Below are 15,908 nucleotides of genomic sequence, written 5' to 3'. Positions count from 1 at the left end.
CCTATGTTCTTATGTCTCCAAATGTTATACAATTTTTTTACCAGACTTTCATCTAGTGCCATTCCAAATGCTTCAATAAACTGTTGACATACTTTATTTACTTTGTTATAAACAGGCAACCTCACTAGATATTATCATATCTTAGAAGGACAAATACAGTAACTAAAATATGTCATGTCTTGCTAAATTATTTCTTGTATATTAAATGAGGTAGGAATAACCAAATTAGGCCCCTGATCCTGCAAGCATATATGCACACTGAATAATTTTACACAGAAGAATAGTCCTATAGACTACTTATGTTTGCAAAATCAGTGCTCCACAGTGTCTTCCTGCAGCTATCTTTCTGTTTTCATCTAATCAGTACTGGCATGGTTTGTTCTCTGGATATCAAGAATCTAGGCCCCAATCCAAAACTCATTGAAATCTGTCGGAATCCTTCCATAAACATCAATGGACATTGAATCATGCTGCTAGAATTACAGTGACAGGGCTATATTTTTCTGCAAACAATAAAAAGCATCACTATTTATAAGCTATCATGGAGCCCCCATTCTCTCCAATTCGTAAATGTCTAAAAGCATTTAAAGTGGAGGAGAAGAACCAGACAGTTCAGCTTTTTAGAAAATCGTATTTTAGAAGCATACTAAGAATTTATATTTTCACTTAACTGAGAAAGAAATTGCATTGAAATCCCTGTTTTCAGAAGCTGTGTTTTCATGTTACCATGAGTTGTTTTACCCTTAATGGAGATGGACAGCTAGCAAAATATGATTTGTATCAGGCATCATGGAGGGTGGACTCTATATTTTGGCAAACCAGAAATGTAATCATTAAGAGATCTGACTTGAACCAAGAATAATACCATTTAAGTATGACATATTGAACCATTATTATACTTATTTAAAAAGAAGACTAGAGTTTAAAATATTTGCAATACATCCATTATAAACATAAAACATGGAAAAATCCTTCACATACCATAAATCTAAACATAAAAGTTTAAAACAAATTGATGTTTCTGCCAACCGCAATTTGCAGGATACATTTATTCGAGTACGAATGCACAGGATTTCTATTGAAACAGAAGACACACAAAAAGTTAAAGAGTTAAAGTCAACTTAAAAATCACCCTTCTCTGTCAATATTTATTCCTATTGTTAAAACTAACCCCTAATACGTGTAAAGCAGAAAAGGATTTTAAAAATAATGATTTCTCTGTATTTTTTCAGTTAGCTTAGCTTGAACTTTCGAAAGCACACTGGGCCAGACTCAGGCTGGGTCTGCTCAGTGCAACTCCTGTTGAAGTCAATGTAGTTGAACCCACTTAGATCAGGCCACACTATGGCAATTTGTGTCAGTTTTACTGTTTTCCCTATATAGTCAGGCCTCACTCCTGCAAATAGTTATGCACTTGCTTAACTTTTAACCTTAGCCCATTGGAGTCAATGGGACTGCTCAGAGAGCATAAACTTGAGCACCTGCATGAGGCTTTGCAGGATGGGGACCTGAATTAGTAATTTTCCCTGCTTGTGTGAATTTTTCACATAGTAACAAGGTGGTTGATGTAAAACCTGAAACCACGTTTAGCTCATTTATTTTTTTAGTTGACTAGACTTCAGGTTGACACACTTGCTTTAAAGATACTCCATAAAGGAATATTTACAGCAGATCTGAGGCTCCAGGTCTTAAATAGGAAAGCACATCTTCTACTTCTTTTTATAGCTTGGAAGGTGGAACAGGAACCATCCAGCTGGTCCAAGGACAGCCAGGGAAAATGCTGATAAACCAATGACAGTCTCCTGAATCAAAGGAAAGAAGGTTAAATGAGGCTAGAAAAGTTGGAATGCCTCCAAAGGAAGCAGTCTGTTGCCGACCAAATGATATATTACTGAATTACTACCACTCTAATCCCAGTAATGTGATAGATTCTAAAGGAAGAACAAACAACAAAGGATTATTATACAAATTTAAATGAGACTTACTAGCAGAAGTACTTCAAGTCATCCAAAAAACAAACTGTGATTTTAAATCTCAGACCACTGCAAATGCAAAGAACTTTCGAAGAGTCCCCAGGGTTTAGCAGCTTTGCAGCTATTTCTATAGATACAGTGCATTTTCTGTGTATTTTTTCTGCTTTCCATAAAATCTATACAGAAAGAATGTCACTTTGGTTGAGAGCTACATTTGCACAGATGTTTACCTCAAAATGAGTCACACAAGACACCCTTGTGCATCCATGAAACACGGTGGGACAAAAAAGGGGATGCTACAATAGAGAGGAGTTGCTGGGTAAGGTGTTTATGGTGGGGGATGTAATTTTGACTCATTGTCTAGTGTTGGGATAATTGGGAGCAGTTACTGAGTGATTTCTGTTGGGGAATGTAATCAAGACTCATATAAAAGGGCATTTCAGGTAACCAGGCTTTTGCTATATATCTCTGTGTTGGTGTGAGAGGAGGATTCCCTTTCCCACAGATAAGGAGCCAGTCCTTCCAGCCTGCAGGGAAAGAGGAAGCTTTGGGTGGAACTCTCCTTCCCCTAGAAAGAGAAGGGTGCCCTGGGGAAGAACTGGCCAGCCCTTCCACCCTGTGGGGAAAGGAGTGCCTGTGGGAAAACATTTTTTGGCCCCTCTATATGAAAGGTGTAAGAGGAGCCCGCTTGGGATGTACTGACCACCCCCCGCAGCTGTGGGTGAGGTTTGAAGTCAGGAGGATGAAGAAAAGGAACTCACCACTAGTCCCACGTTCTCCTCAGGTGGTTGGCTGTGGAGGAGGCGGCTGCCCCTGCTGACAGTCCTCCAGAAGAGATGGATGGAAAGGAGCCGGGATCCATGGTGCACTGGAAGGGCCATCATCCTTTCTAGGTGAAAGAGGAGGTCACAGCTGGGGAATCCTGACCAAGCAGCAACTATTGCTGTGAGGAGCTGGATGGCTCTGTCCCCTCACCTACTGCCAGGAGCTTGGTGTTGGGTGCGGAGTTCTTCTCAAAGAAGTAAGGAGTCCTTGTGCTCAACAACCAAGTCCTTTTATTTTTAAGACGCATGCATGAAAGGCCAACAGAAACCAGAACATACTGTGGAACTGCAGCCTCTGGCTCAGCATCTGCCGGAGTGCTTGTGTCTGCTCTCCAAAGCTAAGACCTTTGGATTACTGCAGCCACCTCCCACAAGTTTACTTAAGCTACTGAGCCCAGGGAACAGGAGGAGTCACTCCCTGCTGCTGAGAGAGACTGATAAAGGGGAAGGGAGCCTAAACTGTAATATCCCATCACCTCACAAATATCTGTCCCCCATCACTATTAGGCCCTTGAAATCACTCCCCCCAACAAACCATCACTCCCCAAAATTATATGTTCCCTGAACTTCCCATCTGTCCACAACTACAAATAGCCCATCATCTTCCCCCAAAAAATTATCTGCTCAACGAACAACCAGCCCCCTCAAAATGTTTCTATCCTCCATTGTAGGCATTCAATATACTTCCTTCAGCACTCTCCCCCAAATATCATTGGGCTCAGTGGTGCAAAGGGGCTGTAACGTGCCCTAACTGGACAGTTAAAAGATTTCTGAGGTGGCTGAGAATGCCCAGGTAGCGTACAGCTGGCCCCTCCAGCTCTAGCCTTGGCATAGGAAGTATGTCAGGAGCATGACTTAAGAAAAAGGGGCATGGCCAGAGATGCTGGGAGGAGATTAATCTAAATTGCTATGGTGGACAAAGAAGCCAGAAGAAGACAGGTGTACGTGGAAATGTGGGGTCCACACACTACCCTATCCTTTACATCATGTACTGGAACATCTTAGAGAGCAACATTTTCTTGAGTTATTGTTATTATTCTCCAGAAGTGGGCAAGGAAAATTGCAAACATGTATGAAGATCAAAGAGATAGCAATATAAATAGACAAGCACAGAGACAAAGGTTAGTGGGTAAGGGAACCACACAGAGGCAAAGTGACTAAGCAGAGCTCTCTGTCACATATTTTAACAATTCTGCTTTTTTTGTCTCAGTAATTTTACCTTCTTCCTGTGTTTGGGGAATCATAGAATCATAGAATATCAGGGTTGGAAGGGACCTCAGGAGGTCATCTTGTCCAACCCCCTGCTCAAAGCAGGACCAATCCCCAACTAAATCAAAGAGAGACAGACAGACAATGATTTTCCCTGCACACTTCTCTGGTGTCTGTCCAATATCGATATGCAATGAACTGGGGCGAGTAGAGAATTTGTCCAATATCAAATTTGCCTGACAAAGTTTTTGCAACTCTGTTACATGTACTTTGTCACCTTAACTTTGAAAATGCCTCATTCGTTATCTGAGGCAGGTATCATTGACTTGTTTGCATTTTAATAAGTTATTCCATATGTCTTTGATTCTCTGTTCATTTTTGTTATAAATATAGATTATTAATTACTTGTGCTCTTTCTAATGCCTAGAGCTTTTGTGTTCCCTATTAGTCTTCATTTTGTTTGTATATAGAAGGGAATGTGGCCATAAGCCCTGGCTAGTTTACAAAGATCCCACAGGAGTTTTGCACATGCTGTACTAGACAGTTGTAGGGAAGATGCTGGAAAATAATGACCTCTCCTCAGGGCAGAGACTTGAGAAATTAATTCCCAGATCTCAGTGTTCCTTCACTTCTTGTCTTACATTCATTCTTGATATTACAGACTTGATATCATTTTACACCGACTTTGCACAGATGTAAATGACTACACAGGATGCAATGGTAATCCAGACCATTGTGGCTGATTCTCACACTCAATATGAGTAGAGAAAACACCTCTTTCTTAGGCCCTGATTCAGCAAAATACTTAGACATGTATTTAACTTTTGGCCCTCTCCTTTGTCCTCAGTTCCCACCATTTTGCCACTGAATGGAAAGGGGGAAGAGAGAAAAAAAGAGAGGAGGGGAGGAACCAGAAACTGAAAACCCAAAACTTCTTGATTTCAAAAACTTAAATAATTTCCTTTTTTCCCACTAAATCAAATTAAATTTCCTTCTAAAGGAAAATTTTCTGCAAAAATGTTCATTTTTGAAAAAGTTTGTAGTTGTTACAGAAAAAAAATTGAACAAAATAAGTCCTCTATTTGTAGGCATTCTACTGAGCAGAAAAGCAGTCTGATGCACATGGGGAATCGGATGTAAAAGATTTGGCACCCACTTACCAGAGAACTCCCCTTTTCAGAAAGTTTCTCATGCTTCTCCAAATTACACAAAACATTTTGACTTTCAGACATGAAATCCATGGAATGTTTAACTTTTTATGAATTCTAAAAAGTGTGTTTATGTCTAAGTTTCTCTTATTCCTTAGCATGTTCTTCTGTGCCAGGAACTTCACGCTTACTTGGCCCAGGGCCTTCAGTATTAACCTCTGCTGATTCAGTCTAAAGCTTGGGCTAATCGCTTGATTACAAACCTCTCAGGACCCCCTGGGTATATCCTCTGGTGGCTAACCTGAGACGCCACCTTTACTACCCCAGGATACATTGCTATTTTTAGCGTGCTACCTGGAGCCGAGCACATCTGTCTATTCAAACTGGGAAGCAAGCTCCCGGCCGCAGTGTTGACGTACTCTTCGACTATGTCTACACTTATGGTGGCAATGTAGAGTACCGACACTGCACATCCAGCTAGCATGGATATAAATAGCAGTGTAGAGGGTGAGGCACCGCTTAGGTGAGTAGAGTGCTGTGACCTACACACCTGAACCCTAAGTATGTACCCCACATAGTTCTCTACACACCCAAGCACTGCCTCCCACATCTACAGTGCTAATTTTTTGCAGTGCAGTGTCCCACTGCCTCCAACATGCTTGAGTCTTTTTCTTTTTAAATGAAAGGCTCCAGCAGCAGGGAGGCAATAGAGAAAGGCTCTGGCAGCCACACTGAACTTGTAATTGCAAGGCTGCAACACAGTAAGGAAATGAACATAAGGAAATACCTTTTCACACAGTGCACAGTCAGTGTGTGGAACATGTCGCCAGGGGAAGTGTGAAGGCCAAAAGTGTAATTGGGTTAAAAAAGAACTAGATAAGTTCATGGAGGATAGGTCCATCAAAGATGATCAGGGATGCAAGCCCATGCTCTGGATGTCCCTAAGCCTGTGACTGTAGGACTGCTGGGACTGGACTGGACGACAGGGGATGGATCACTCGCTAATTACCCTGTTCTGTTCATTCCCTCTGAAGTATCTGGCACTGGCCACTGTTGGAAGAATTGAAAAACGTTTTGCTTCGGCTAGTTTCAGCAATACTTCTTTCATGGGTTGCAGGGAGGTTGCATGAGGACGTTAGTACTCCACTGCATTCTTTGAGGTTGATGCAGATCATCAGCTCACCTGGCTTTCTCACTGCCACTGTACTGCTTGATCCACTCTGTGATTTTTTTCACTGCCTTTCTAATCCCATAAGGCTGGTTTTTCTTGTCTTTCTCTTTTTTTTGAGCTCTGCTACCAAGGTCGCTCACACTTTACATGACTTCACCTTCAAGACCACCTCTAAGTGGAACACACCTGGCAGGTATTCAAGATCATGAAATAGATCCCTCTAGTCAGCCATGTTCTTTGCATAGAGGTCAGCGGTGTCCTATCACTGAATAAATTGCAGCAATTTGGCTGCTTCGTTTGGAGCTGTCCTACAGATGACATCTTCCATCTTCTAATTCATTGTAACTAGTACAATTTCCTCACATTTTAGCTGTGAGGATGGGTTATGAACCTCTTGTATATTCTATATTATTCTATACAGGTTCTTATACCACCCTTATCACCGTAGTATCTGATGGCCTCCCACTAGTGCCTCCTCTCCCAAGAGGGAGATCTGTGTCTTTAATGCAGTATTTTATTTTGGCTGTGTTTTTATTTGGGGGGATTTTATTAAAATGTGCACACCGCTATGTTTATTTTATGGAAAGCATGGTCAAAGAAATGCGCCTTACATTTGGAAGAGAAAGTCAGAAAATTTGAGATAGTCCTTTCAAGACCATCTTTCATTTCTGTGTCTAAATGTTTCATATAAAAATCATGATACACTGTCATTCTAACTTGACACCATTATGTGGGACAGCTGGACTCCCATCTTGTCTCATTTTCCAATAATCGGTGCACTGTATTAGGTTGCATGAGGAACCACGATCCACTTGACTAATTCTTTGGCAAGGGAACAATTAGTCCATGAGTTTTGTTTTTAGCTCTGTTCTGCATGTCTGCAGTTATATTTTCCCTCCTGATTAGGATTTGCTCAGTAGTGGAGTTGGTTATGCATCAAAAGGCTTAAGGAACCATTTTCTTTGGGGCATGATTTTATGCTCGGATTATTTTGATGTATAAAGATCTAGGGCATCTATCAGTCAGAAGGTTAGGTACATCTTGATCTTATAATGCAGACTGCAATGGCAATATATACATTAATAACATGTTAAGAAAAATGTATTGTATAACTTTTCTTATGTAGTAATGGCAAATACCTACAAATCCATCAGAAATCATGCAAAATTGATATCTTTTTCTATTCTTTCCTCTTTCTGATCCATCTAGCTTTAGTAACTCCCCCCATATATGTTCTTGAAGATTATCTTTGACTCTCTCTTTCCAATTGTCTTTGCTTTTTTGCAGAAGGGGACAGTTGTGTAGAATTAGATTTAATTAGATTCGGAGACATCACTATCTTCCAAAAATATGTTCAAAGTAGCTGCCTGGCTCATAGGATTAAAACAATGATTTCACAACCGTTTAAAGCTGGAATAAGTCCATTGAAATCAATGGAGTTTCACCAGAAGAAATCTGCTGGGATTTAGGCATCCAGTTTGAGAAATTTTGGCCACAGTACTTTTTGTTTGTTTGTTTTTTAAACTGCCCATATTTAGCCTACAGTAGTTTGAATGAAGACAAGGCAAAGCAGGCCAATTTCAAATTCTATGGCTTTTCTGTTGAGGTTTTGTCTTTAAGAAAATCTAAGGTCTGTTTCCCAGGGAGATCTCTGGTTATCTAGACTTTGTTCAACTATTATTTTAAAATATGGTGCTAATTATTAAGCAATCAATTTGAAAACACCTAGAAGATAAAAAGGTGATAAGTAACAGTCAGCATGGATTTGTCAAGAACAAATCATGTCAAACCAACCTGACAGCTTTTTTTGACAGGGTAACAAGCCTTGTGAATGGGGGGAAGCGGTAGATGTGGTATATCTTGACTTTAGCAAAACTTTTGATACTGTCTCACACGACCTTCTCATAAACAAAGTAGGGAAATTCAACCTAGATGGAGCTACTATAAGCTAGGTGCATAACTGGTTAGAAAACTGTTCCCAGAGAGTAGTTATCAGTGGTTCACAGTCAAGCTGAAAGGGCATATCAAGTGAATTAAGGGTCCAGAAAACATGGCCTATGGGGGAAGAATGAAAAAAATTGGGTTTGTTTAGTCTGGAGAAGAGAAGACTGAGAGGAGACATGATAACAGTTTTCAAGTATATAAAAGGTTATTACAAGGAGGATAGAGAAAAATTGTTCTCCTTAACCTCTGAGGATAGGACAAGAAGGAATGGGTTTAAATTGCAGCAAGGGAGGTTTAGATAGGAGTTACGTGAATTCCTTTCAGTAACTCCTAGGAACCATTTGCTTGATTAAGATGGATGGAAACAAGCAAATATTTTTGCTTAAAGTGTTTTTATGAATGAAGCAAAAAGATTGGGTCAACTTCAGCCCCAGCATAACTCTACAGGTGCCAGTGGAGTTATATTAGGGATTAATGTGGCCCAGTATCTTTAATTCATGGTGTAATATTTATACCTCTATCCATCACCACACTGGAGCTTGTTGTTTCTTTTCAGTGTGAACAGTGCCACCTGGTGGACTCTGTGGATCTGATTCTCCTTTCACACCAGCTTCATCAGGCATAACTCCATTGAATTGAATAGAGTTGCTCCTGATTTGTGTAAGTGAGGAGGGAATCAGGTCCTGAGTGTTTACTAGAAACTCCAGAGGAGAAAATCAAGAGTAAAATATCTCTTGTTCAAGAGCAGTATGAAAGCAGCCGTATTAAACAATGGAGTCATCATTTCACTTTGCACAAACAACTATTTTCATGTTAATTTGTGCAGGAAATAGCCCAACTTGATTGTCATGCACATTGTGTAAAGAGTTGTCACTTTGGATGGGCTATCACCAGCAGGAGAGTGAATTTGTGTGGGGGGGTGGAGGGTGAGAAAACCTGGATTTGTGCTGGAAATGGCCCACCTGATGATCACTTTAGATAAGCTATTACCAGCAGGACAGTGGGGTGGGAATAGGTATTGTTTCATATTCTCTGTGTATATATAAAGTCTGCTGCAGTTTCCACGGTATGCATCCGATGAAGTGAGCTGTAGCTCACGAAAGCTTATGCTCAAATAAATTGGTTAGTCTCTAAGGTGCCACAAGTACTCCTTTTCTTTTTACATTATTTCTGTTAATGATCAAGTATTTAATGGGAACTAGTTTATCACCCATGGCTAATTGAAGATGTTGTCTTTTCCCAAGGGTAAAGCATTCTTTGATGTCATATATTCTAACTTAATTATCTTCACCCAGAAGTTCCCAAACTTTGCATGGTGAAGACTACATCTTAATAGTAAGATTGACTGGATACTCCCCTCCCCTTTGTAATGAGGGACTAAAGCTGTTGCAGAAGCATTTTTGCACCAAAACATGAATTTACTTTACATACAATCTTCCTGCCTCCTAAATGAGTATTCATCCCCTTTAGCTATGTAAAACTTTTGTTGAATAGAACTTTTCACATTGCTTCATGAAATTGGGCACACAATTCATGGAAATCTCTAAGGATACGTCTACACTTTGAGCTGGGGTATGATACTTGCATGAGCTGTCATCAGGTTAGCACACTAAAATTAGAATGTAGCCATGGCTGCATGAGCTGCAGGATGAGCTAGCCACCTCAAGTACATGATTAGGGTGTCAGATGGGCAGATACTCAGGGCCTATCCCATAGCTTCCAAGGCTACATTGTACTTTGAGCATGCTTGCTTGTTGAGAGCTAGTGCAAGTGCTTCCTTGAGTTGGGAATCCCACCCCCAGCTTTAAGTGTTGACATACTGTGACGGGTTTCCTGGGGTGCAACCTGGAACTGATGTACCGCTGAACCCTCTGTCTTACCAACCTGGGCTTCCTCTCACACTGTGACAAGCTGCAAACCTCTGCAGGTACTGCTCTTAACACAGACATCCACAGGCAGGGACACACCCAGCTGTGTTACATGAATGCTTTTGCCAGCCACTCATGAATCAACAATAGAGAGGCTCCAGCCAATTCCCCTCAGCACCTTAGCCTAGGACCCCAGAGCTATACTGTCCTGACCTGGTCAGAAGCCTGACCAGTGTAAGTTTATTTCCCAGTCTGCCACTTCTACAAAGAAAAGTGAATGTGTACCAGCTTTTGTACACTTCAAGCAAAACACATTGTTTTACATAAAATATAAAACAGATTTATTAACTACAGAAAGATGGATATTTCGTGAGTATAAGTAGTAAGCATACAGACCAAAGTTGTTACCTAAAAAATAAAAAGTAAAATTGCAATCTGAGTTCTATTAACTCGACAGGATTTGAATCAAGCAGTGTCTTGCCCTGATGGTATAGTTCCTTACTACCCAAGCTGGGATTCTCCTTTCCAGCCTGACACCACTGCCCCCATTCAAATTATTTGTTCTCCAGGCATGTTTCCAGGTGATGAGTTGTGGGGGGGAGTGAGGACAAATGATGATGTCACTTCCCCTCCTTTATAGGTTCTTCCAGCTTGCTGGAAAGATCTTTTGCTATGACGTGAGTCAAGCAGTCTCCATTGTTTATGTACTCTCTCTGAGCGGTCTCCATTATATTCAGTTCCTGGGGTAGTCCTTGTGAGTGCGTATTCCCCCTAGTGGGCCATCATCAGTGTCTGGCTGCCTCATTGTTGTACCTGAAAGGCTGGTTGTGGGTGTTTCCAGATTCACAACATATTTCAGTAACATACACATAGCAAAACTTCATAACTCCACATACAACAATAACACATACAATTTAACAGCATATTAATTGTACAAAACATATCATAATCATATCACTATGGTAAATATGGGGGTGACAGGGTGTTGCTTTTGGGTACAGAGTGTCACACATACCCTAAGAGAAGTCTGGTTGGCATCTAGTCAGTTCATATGGAGTATCTTCCCATACAACCCCATTTCTGACTAGTTGGACCTGTTTCTCCCTTAGCTGTTGCCATCATCTGAAATCTTTCCTCTGAGTTCATGTGCCAGACGACCTCTTTCCCCTCCACTGCCAGGATCTTCTTGGGGTTTCTGGTTGGCATGCTCCTCTCACCATTCTTCCCCTGCCCCCAGAAGCCTTCAGCAGCCCAGCAAAAAAGTTCTGCTACTCCCATATGTAGGTTTGGAAGGATTCCATGTTTATTGGTAAATGTCAATAAACAATGATTTCACCAATCACATACATATTTCTATCAATAATGATCAAAATTTAAAGATAGGCAAAGTAAGAAAAATGCTGTTTGAGAACTTTAGAGTCCCACTGTAATGTGTATGAAATGTGTTATAATGCTGGCATGAGAGGAACTGGAGCAGGGGCGCCACTCAGGTAGCTTTAACTTTTTGAATCTCAACATCTACCATCATTAGACAGGGTTCAAAAAAGAACTAGATAAGTTCATGGAGGCTAGGTCCATCAATGGCTATTGGACAGGATGGGCAGGGATGGTGACCCTAGCCTCTGTTTGCCAGAAGCTGGGAATGAGCAACAGGGAATGAATCACTTGATGATTAGCTGTTCTGTTCATTCCCTTTGCGGCACCTGGCATTGGCTACTGTTGGAATACAGAATACTGGGCTAGATGGACCTTTGGTCTGACCCAATATGGCCGTTCTTACATTCTAAATAATTATTGCATGACCCCCTTCCCCCAGGATTTCCCACAACTGTAATAATTTAAATTTAAGTTCTTTTTAAAATGCTTTAAAATAAACATTGATATTATCTGTTAAAATTTATTAAAAAATCAAATTCTGCCAAGCCTACTCATATCTAAACACTGTATTCTCTAGTGGGAGAAAGAAGCAGGCAAAATGCACCATCATCAAGATCTGGACATGCTCCTGTGGCTCTTTGCTATTCATGACCTCATTCTGGGTGGAAGTCCGCACCCTAGTGCAGAGGACAAATCAAAGCTCTATACACTACTTCAATCTCCCTATTGGGACTTAGTTTCACTTAAGTAAAAAGTGGGGCCTCATATTAATAGAAAAAAAGTAGCAGGCCTAGTGAGTCAAAGATGTTAATGACACCCCTATTGTTACCATGTTAAATAGTTAAATATGGGGAGGTTGTAAACACAGAGGGCTTACTTACTAAGCAAATATTGTACATTTTTTAAAAGTGAATTAAGAATAAAGAGGCAAAAGAAACCAAAAGCCCTTAAAATATCTTTTAACAAAGTCTAAAAATGGAAAGTGTATTCATTTAAAACAGTCTTATTTGAATTTTAGCAAAATTCTTTATACAGGGAATATTGATTAGAATCCCTTGCTTCTTTTTTTTTAAACACTCCTTCTTAGTAAAAAGAAGGGGAAGGTTAATTTTGCTGATGATTTTGTCTTTAGCTCCAAGTCACTTGTTATCTCTTCTTTTTAGACACACAGGCTTATATGAGTAGGATGGAGAACAGGAAAGAGATGGGATTTAAAAGAAGATTTTTCCAGATCTCTCTCTCTCTGTGCATATGGGATGGCATGATATAAAGTATGAAGGTGCTTGAGGGAAATCTAGAACTGGTGAGTGATGACTGCTGGTGTTGGTAGCAGAGAAGGGGCAGAGGTCAACAGCTTGGTAACATGGACAAAACATCAGACTTAGACACATTATTAAGATAATCAAGTATATTTTTTCCACTTAACTTCATTGGGCTAAGGCTTGACTTCACTGATTGAGTCCATCTCTGTATGTGGGATCCAAGCACTGTCAAACCTTGGATCAATCTTGAATTGGATCCAAACATCTTACCTGGAGCTCATTTCTAATTAAAAGTGTCTCTTTAGTACAGCTGGGGAGGAACCAGCTGATCAGCTTTATGGGAAATTTCACAATTTCTAATTTTGTTCCATTCCAGAATGAAAACAAAAATTTGAAATTTTCCATTAAATGCATTTCTGAAAAAAAGTTCATTTCACTTTGAGCAAAAAGTTTCATTCAGTAAAATCAAAACATTTTGTCTGATTTTGACCTTTTAAAATTATTTTTATATAAAACCAATAGTTTTATTTCAAAAAGTCATTTGTAACAGAAAATGTCAAAACAGCACCATCTGATATTATCAAAACACTTCATTTTGATTTTTTCAAAACATTTTGTCAAAACCAGCATTTTTTGTTGAAAAACAATTTTAATAAAAAACTTCTGAAATTAGTCAACCATGGAATGTTTGCAGCTCATTTCTATTAGTTCTGTTCACTAATGCAATGTATATACCTAACTCAGATGTATATGTAAACCCAAACATCTTACCATGGCACATGTTACTTGTAAAAAGAACATCATCATCATCAGTAAGGGAATCTTGACCTTCAGATACACAGGGACAAATTTTAGAGTATGCAGTTTTAGGGGCCTAATGATACTGACAGTGTGCTTTTAATCTTCATTTATATAGATCTACATTTCAAACACCTCTCCAGGGCCACATTCTGAGGACTTCATTCTCAATTGTTATTTAAAAGCCATTCTTCCTTACACTTGAAAGGCCGCCTTTTGTTTTTTGCTGAATGCTTTCTTTCTTATATTCTTACTTTTCACCTTTAAAAATTTTGATATTTGCCTACCCCCTCTACTATCTCTAGGCTCAGCGTCTGAAACTCGTTTTCTAACTGAACACCTGTGTTGAAAGAGGAATTAATATGAAAAATGTCCCAGAATAATTATCCATTCTAAATGCCCAGCTCACAATGTGCCCATGCAGCACATTCTAGCCTGTTATTGTAATGACTTTGGACCAGAAAGTGAGCCCCTTATTCCCATTAATGAGCAGCTTCCATGAATAATCCCACTGAAGACAATCGGACTACTCCTGTGAGTAACTACTCAACAGTGTGAGTAAGGGGTTCATATTACAGCCTTTTAGGGTTTTAATGTAGGACTTTGATGTAGAAGACCATTCACTTTACCCATTTTTGGCTCCATAAATCCTGAGGTGAGAGCAATGTTAGCACTCATGATTTGATCTCTTGCACCATGTGGTGTTCTTCTTAAAGCCCCAGCCCCTAAACTCATATGAATATATGTGAATAGCAACTTTCATTAAAAGAAAAAGTTTCTAGTCCTTGTGGTTGCAAAGAAAACATGAAAATGTGATCCAAATGTATCCAAAAGGCTCAAAAACCAGAATGCAAATAAAAGGAATCCAAATTTATTTTCTCTTTTTAAATCTCATAATTTTAACCCAATCTCATGATTTTGGGGGCCTGACTCCTGATTGTTGAATGGTTGGGACTGGCAATACTGTGAAAGTGTTAGCTATATAGATAATTTTTCCATCTGCTTACACAGCCAGAGTTTGGATTGCTTTCCCATTCAGAGATTATGGGGATACAAATACCCAATTTGTAAGTAGACAAAACAAAGGAGATGATATGGTTGTTGTGTAATGTACTTGTCTGACTCTGTCTGGAATACTGTGTTTGCAATATTTCACAAGAACCCTATTAATTCTGTAGCCAGTAGTCATTTTGGGGGACAGCAAGTGTGGCAGGGAGATTGAAAGGAAGGTGGAGAAAGCCAGGAAAATTTTGCCTTTAAACTTCATGGCTTGAAACATTAAAAAAATTTCTATCCAGGGAATGCATTTTTGCTTTTTCTCTCTTTTTTGGTGGCTTACATTCACTTGATATATATGACCCAATAGCTGCTTGTTCCACAACTCCAAGATCTTTGTGTGGCTTCTGTCATACTATCTTGAGGCATCTAACAAAAGAAAGCAGGGCATAAAGCAACCAGTATGTTACTGTATTTCCTAAGATGTGCTGAGCACTTGCAACTCCAATTGACTTTAAGTGGACATGAGGGTGTGCAACACCTCTCCAGATCAAGCCATAAATTATTAAAACAGATTAATGAAGTAATAAAAAAGATTTTTCACACCGGGTAACGGATGGTCTACAATACATGGTTCGGTCAACGTAAGCTGCCTTGCATTGACCTAGCTGTGGAAGTGTCTTCACTTAAATTTGGCTCCTGCCAATGTAAGTGCTTCTCTACACTAATTTAGTTATACCACCTCCCCGAGCAGCATAGACTCAAGATCAATTTAATTAGGTCAACATAGTGTCAGCATAGACACTGCATTCCTTACGACGTTAACTGTTATTGGCTTTCAGGAGCTGTCCCATAATGTCCCACACTGACAATACAATTGATACAAGCTTTCCTGGTGAGGTTGCGCACCACTGACACAAGGAGCCAACCATGTGCATACACAAGTGATTTAATAACTGCGATGGCTGTATGCCAACATAAGTTAGGTTGACCCAATTGTGTAGTGTAGATATGGCCTTTGAGTGGGAATCAGTGGGATGGGGGGAAAAGGTGGAGTGGGAAGGAAGATAGAACTCATGAGGAGCCAGGGGAGAACTGGGACTGGGTGGGCAAAGAGACTGGGACAGAGTATTGGGGGGCAGGTAGAATGTTAGTGAGGAGTCCCGGGAGGGAGATTAGGACTGGGAGCCAGTGGGGATGGGAAACATTGATGGGGAGGTGGCAGGGAAAAGAGAGATGTATGGAACATGGAGCTAGGAGGAGGAAAACTGGGACTAGATGAGCAAGGAGATTGATACAGGGAGCAGGGTGGGAAGATTAGGACTGTAAGGAACAGAG

This window comes from Lepidochelys kempii, chromosome 6, assembly GCF_965140285.1.
Source record: "Lepidochelys kempii isolate rLepKem1 chromosome 6, rLepKem1.hap1, whole genome shotgun sequence".
Classification (NCBI taxonomy): Eukaryota; Metazoa; Chordata; order Testudines; family Cheloniidae; genus Lepidochelys; species Lepidochelys kempii.
The sequence above is the reverse complement of the archived record's forward strand: the minus strand, read 5'-3'. Positions refer to the sequence as shown.